The following is a 7,240-nucleotide window of genomic DNA, read 5'->3' as shown; positions in this document are numbered from 1 at the left end:
GACCTTCCTTACAGCGTCCGATGATCATTGCGTCGTTCGCTTGTCGCCATCGGCCCTTCGTCGTCACTAGAAAAACCGGTGCCATAGTGACAGCTCGTCCAAAGGGAGAACAGGGCAGAGATTTATTTATTTAGTTTTTCTTCCGCCGTCACTCCAGCCATCTCGGTGGTCGTCGGCATCAGCTACAGTCAGAGTAAAAAATTAACTGCAAACAGATAAACTATAGCAGTAGGTAAACAAACTTGGGAGAAACTGTAATCTTAATGTCAAAATTAAATTCCAACAGTCCCAACACAATTAATTCTCCAATAAAACATACACAAGTCATTCAATAAATCATAACCAAATAGAGATATCTTGTATGTGAATTTTGAAGAATTAATATACAAAACCATATACCAAAATCTGATGTATATGAAAATCCTAATGTTGATTTTAAGCAATACAATCAACTAGGTAGAGATCATAAAGGGAGGATCTGATACTAAATATTAGATCTAAATAGTCTAACTATACTGAATAATAGTATATGAGAGACCTGACCTCGTATAAGCGGAAGCAACAGTCATGTTGATATCCAGCCACAGTTGATGTTGTTGTTGTGTTGCCTCTTGAACGGTAAACCGTTAACCATAGTTTTCCTCATACCTGACTCAGAACCCTAAATGGTGTATTGGTGTCTTCTGAGCAGTATGAGTACCATAACTAAATGTGCTATATCATCAAAACATCATGTATCCCATCAATCCAAGATTATACTAGGCACACCGAGCTTGGTGGACTAACAACTTCTAGTTATTCAATCCAACCAGACCCCTTAATAAGCCTAGTCAACTTGCACCACTTAATTAAGGTCCTAATATATAATATATAATATATATTATTTGGGAAAATCTTACAGAGGGATGAAGTGGAGAGGAAGGAGATGAATGTGGTGATGAAAAAGGTAATCCAGGGAGAAAGCAGATTGGAGGAGATAGTGGATGCAAGGCAGCTTTTGGGTTTGTATGCGTTGGCTGGTGAGAAGATGCAGGAGCTAGAGAAAAGGAAGCAAGATCTGCTCCTGTAACACCCCGTGTTATGACCCCTAAGACAGATTAATCATTTAATCAATTGCCCAAGAGAAAGAATTAAATTACAATAATTAATTGGGAAAAAGACCCACCATAGTCCGTGGGCCCTCATCTCCAAACCCAACCCCTAGTCCTAGAAGGAATAGACCCTAAATAAGACCCCTAGATATATAAATAGGGAACCTAGAAGGCACCTAGAACCCCCACCACAATAATCTCTCACCACACCAAGAATTCCAAGAATTCCCCTAGGAGAAATCAAGAAAGAAGAAAGCTTAAAGAAAGACCCTTCATAGCCAAGGATTAATTAAGGCTAAGAGGTAACTCATGTCTCAACAAAACCTATTTTCATAGCTATGATTCCCCTCTTAGGATTTCCCCCATATTCTTGTGTGTTGATGATTCGTTATAATGATCTTGATAATTGGTGTTATGATTCCATGGGTAATCTTGATGATAAGAGGTTCTTGATGATTATATGGTGTTCTTGGTGTTCTTGATGATTATATGATGTTCTTGATGTTTATATAATATTCCTACCGAATCTTGATATTAGAAGATGAATTGTGTTCTTATTGATTTAAAAATAATTAGAACCCTAGGTTATATCGTGGAATTCGTATGGTATTATTCTTGGTAGATTGGGTGGGAAATTGTATGTTTGGGTGTTGATTATGTTTAGAAAAGCATGATAGGTTATGTGCCGTATGTTTCTTGATTTTGATCCGTTAATTGTCTGCGTGTGTTATCAATTGCGTTTGAAAGTGTCTAAGCATGGTTTCGGGTTCCACGGTGGTTCCCGGGGCGTTTATTTGTGAAGAAGAGTTAGTGGGGGGCAGGTGGGGGGGACCCGCCACTTACCCGCGGCTAAAAGTGGCATCGCCGGCAGCGGGCAAGCAGCTGCCCGCCGGGCACCCGCTGCCCGGAATAGTTGCCGCCGGCGAGCAGCCGGCGGGTGAACCCTCACCCACCGGCTACCCGCTGGTTTGCACCCCAATTCGGGATTTTGGCTTCCCCGTTTGATGTTCCCCCGACCCCCGTGGTGTCCCAACGGACTCCGTCTATCGTGCCTATGTCTAGTTTGATATTTCGGGTACCATTCGTAGGTCGTATAAGTCTTATATATTGCATGCTAGTTGAATTGGTATCCCGTTGACCTAGGTGAAAGATATATGAACCCCTTAGGATTATTCTTAGTATGTGAAGGATCACGCATAGGTTTTGTTATACGTTTCCCCCCCCCCCCCCTTCCCAATGTGTTAATGTGGGTTGCATGTGCTTGCTATGTGTTATATGTGCATGTTACCCCGATTTGGTTGCGATCAATCGGGTTATACGGGCAGTCGGATGGGTTGAGAACCATACCGACTGTTAACCAGGCCGGTAGCGATCGGTCAGGTATATAAATATCATATAGGGCTGCGGTCCACCGTTCTACATGAGCTGCGGTTCATTTTCCTGGCTGCGGTCAGATGACATACTCTTGGGCTGCGGTCCACTGTTTAGTTGCGATCAAACTATGATGAGCTGCGGTTCATCGGTCGGTTGCGATCGACCCCTCCGTATTGTGAGACGGGGCAGGGTGCTGCGGGGCCGTGTCAGAGCTATATGCGCTGACCCTCATGTATGGGCATGCGATTGGTCCTGTGGCGCCAACAAAGTGTGCTTATGTGATGAGATATGGATGAGTTGTGATTATGAGTATCTTGGGGATGTGACTACGGGATTTACGTTGGGGATTGTTTATGTTGGGTTATGATTATTGATTATGCTCAGCCTTATCTACCTTGCCTGTTGCGAACTATATATGCTTGCTATAACTGCCGTTTGTGCTTAGCTCTATGTGTCGAGTCTATCCCTGTTTTAAAAGCTAGAGTTCGTAGGATATATCTTCATGTTCAAAATGGTTTTCGTATATCTATATATATCTCTATATGTATTATATTTCAACGCGTTGGAGTGGGTTACCAGCATCTCTCGCTGAACAGATATATTTGGCTTTAGGCACGGACGAGTAGATCACTGGAGCGCGCTAGAGGTTGGGGCGTAGATTAGATAGTCCTTCCCTTTCGGCCTGCGTGCCATGATTTGTATTGATACTGATTGAGATTGTTAGAACTTAGCCTGTGCACCTGAGTTCTCTAGCTCAGGTGTGGCATAACACCCCGTGTCCTTATAAACGTATTTTGAGATTTATAATCATTTACCTTTATTATATTGTCTTTAAAAGTTTTAAAAATCCCGGGGTGTTACTGCTGCAGCTGCGCAATCACGGTGGTGCGGCTGGTGTCCCTCCGCCACCACCTGCGCCGGATTCTGCATCTTGGTTCATTCCGGCCATGGAGCTCCGCCAGCTTGCGACGGCAGCGGTGAGGGTACCCATCATGACATGATCTTCTCTGATGTTGATTTCAATCTAGTTTGGCCGCCTTACAACTTCTCATCATCTTTTTAAACTCGATCATTGTAATGATTTATCATTGCAATTTGCCTTTCATTCGATCTTGTGATGTTTAATTTCTTACAACTTGTTTGAATTGAAGTATGCTATTACATGTTACGTTTGTGGTGTTGTTGTTGTTTTTTTATTTATTTATATTAATGAATGAAGTATTTATAATTGGGAAAAAAATTATTATGATTTTAATTGGTTGATTATAGTATTTAATGGTATTAATTAGGTTAATACATGAAGTAAACGAACAATAATAATGTAACAAAAAATGGAGATTGGTTGAGTATGGTAGAGTTTAAACGTGACTCCTACAGTTAGGGCGTGTTCAGGACATCGTGTGGTCTGACCAAAAGAAATAAAATAACCTAGAATGTTATATATTAAGTAAACAAATTCAGTATAATTGAACAAATTATTGACTATCAACTTTTCTAATCTATATATATTTGGTTAGGGACTATATAGAATTTATTAAATTTGGTCCTTCCATAGTGTATTATATTCAAAATGTTAAAGACAAATAACGAGTGTTAAAAAAAAAAACAAAACAAAAACAAAAACAAAACAAACTTGTATGTGTACACTCCTTTAGTTCCCATGTTTTAAGGTCCTATTAATGAATATGACTATCAAATGTATAGTAATTTTGGTGTTATTTTGGGAGGAAGGTTAGAATTTGTAGAGACTAGTACAAAGAGACGCCTTATTGTTATTGCCAATGTATCCATACTGTTTATATATATATATATATATATATATATTATATATATTTGGTAGAGGTTTATATATATTAGATACAGTAAAATGTATATTATTAACCAATAAATTAAAAGATGTGACATATATATAGAATAATAAATCTTCCCTTACTACACAATAAGGGAAAGTTTATAAATGCATGTGTCACACCCCTATAAGCTAATAGAACTATTAAAAACAAATTTTTAACCAATCATATTAGTTATTATTAAAGTTAGTTTATTAGTTTATAGTGTTTAGGAGGTTGTATAATCATCCTACTGCACTTTTTGATCACCCAGATACAATAGTGAGTACAAATATCAGTTCTTCAATTCAGCATTTCCCGAGTGTCTTGTATAAAGTTATACTCTTACACCACGAGTGCACTCTTACACAACGAGTGCCTCACACAAAGCTACTGTAACACCCCTAAATTTCAAGATATTTAAAACCTATAAAATAAAGGCTAATCTCTTATTAATTCCGAAATAGAGTATAAACTAGACATAGTAGTCAGGGTGCTATGCCACATCTGAGCTGGAGCACTCAGATGCACAAGCTAAACTAACTATCAAAGCATAAATTATAACTAATACCCAAATACAAATCAAGGCACGCAGGCCATCTCATCCAGGCTAGAACTATCTAAACTAAGTCCACGAATCCACTAGCGCGCTCCGAAGCTACTCACTGTCCCTAAAAAACATTCGGTGTAACAACCATCAATGAATAATGCTGGTAACCCACTCCAACGTGTTAAGTACAATATAGGTAGATATAAGAAACTCATTTTGAAACTGGAATACATATATACTTATGAGACTCTAATTTAAATCCAAGATCAAGACCCAAGACACGTTAACGACTCAATAGTATCAAATAATCATAAATACTAACATGCATCCTATGAACGCAATACAAGGCATACCAGACAGATAAGCATATAAAATAGCAATTAGAGGCAACGAATGCATTCAATACAATCAATTAGCAAGTAGTCATCAGAGCACACAATTCATCCTCCAACCTTATACCAAGTTCCAACCTTGTAGCTCCCCTCCGTCCTTATATCAATTCCAACCTATACTATAAAACCCCTAATTTTTAAAACTTTTAAAGCCTATGAAACGAAGGCAAATCTATTATAAGTTCCCAAACAGAGCATAAACTAAACATAATAGTCGGGGTGCTATGACACATCTGAGCTGGAGAACTCAGATGCACAGGCTAAACTATCCAAACATAAGAAATCCTCAAATCAATATTCGATAAAACTTCAAGGCACGCAGGCCGATAATTGAACTAATCTAACTAAGTCCAGGCTCTAACTAGCGCGCTCCAAAGCTAAGGCTCATTACCTGAAAAACATTCGATATAACAACCGTCAGCGAATAATGCTGGTAACCCAATCCAACGCGTTAAGTACAGTATAGGTAGATATATGAAACTCATTTTGAAACTGGAATACATATATACTTAAGAAACTCTAATTCAAATCCGAGAGCAGACTCAATCAAGCAATAGCAGATACTTTCAACACAATTAGACACAACCATAAAGATTCTAGCACGCACCCTAAGGTCATACGACTACACAGTACCAATCATACCATTATTCAGTCATCATCGCACAATCAACAACAAGACACGTAATGGTGTGCACACATATGGTGGTGTCGCAGGACCAATCACATGCCCATACATGAGGGTCAGCGCATATAGCTCTGACACGGCTCCGCAGCACAAGGAGATTGATCGCAACCAATCAATGAACCGTAGCTCCTTTGTATCATAAACGTTTGATCACAACCAAACGGTGGACCACAGCCCTATTATCATATATGTCTGATCGCAACCAGATTATGGCCCGCAGCCCTATTTATATATATAACAGTCGTTTGTTCTTAACCAATCCAACTGCATGTATAGCCGACCGATCGCAACCGGTCGGGTTAAAACCTGGTGTGTGACACCCCGCAAATCCAAATTGTATTTAGGGATTAATTAAGTAATTAATCCTAATCCAATTGGTTATTTATTCTTTAAATTCTTGAAAATTCAATAGTCAGGGACTAGTAATTGACTTGTAACACCCAAGATTTTCAAGACTTTTAAAACTTATATAATAAAGGCAAATACTCATTAAATCCCGAGCAGAGCAGTACTAAACATAAGAATACTGGGTGTTATGCCACATCTGAGCTGGACAACTCAGATGCACAGGCTAAACTATCTAATCATCCTCAAACAACATCATTACATCATTATGGCACGCAGGCCGAATAAGAACTATCTATCTAAGCCTTGGGTCCTCTAGCGCGCTCCGGAGCTAATCGTCTGTGCCTGAAAGCCAAATATATCTGTTCAGTGAATAATGCTGGTAACCCACTCTAACGCGTTGAAATACCGTATAAGTATATATATACATATATATATATATATATATATATGTATATATATAAATATATATATATATATATATATATATATATATATATATATATATATATATATAAGACTCGTTTATCCTACAAATGGTACCCGAAACATCAAACTAGACTTTAGGCACGATAAACGGAGTCCGTTGGGACTCCATGAGGGTCGGGGAAACATCAAACGGGGAAGCCGAAGGCCCAAGGTGGGCAAATTCCAGCGGGTAGCCGGTGGGTGGAAGGCCACCCGCCGGCTGCCCGCCGGCGACCAGTCTCCGGGCAGCGGGTGCCCGGCGGGCAGTCGCCTGCCGACTGCCGGCGACGCCCTTTTCGGGCAGCGGGTAGGTGGTGGGTTCCCCTACCCCCCACTGACTTTTTACCAAAATAAACGTCCCGGGATCCGTTGTGGAACCCGAAACCATGCTTAGACACTTTTAAACGCAATTGATGACACCACGTAGACAATTAACGGATCAAAAGCAAGAATCATATAGCACATATCCTATCATGACTTCTAAACATAATCAACACCCGAACATG

This window comes from Ipomoea nil, unplaced genomic scaffold, assembly GCF_001879475.1.
Source record: "Ipomoea nil cultivar Tokyo-kokei standard unplaced genomic scaffold, Asagao_1.1 scaffold3105, whole genome shotgun sequence".
Taxonomy (NCBI): domain Eukaryota; kingdom Viridiplantae; phylum Streptophyta; class Magnoliopsida; order Solanales; family Convolvulaceae; genus Ipomoea; species Ipomoea nil.
This window is presented reverse-complemented; position numbering follows the sequence as displayed.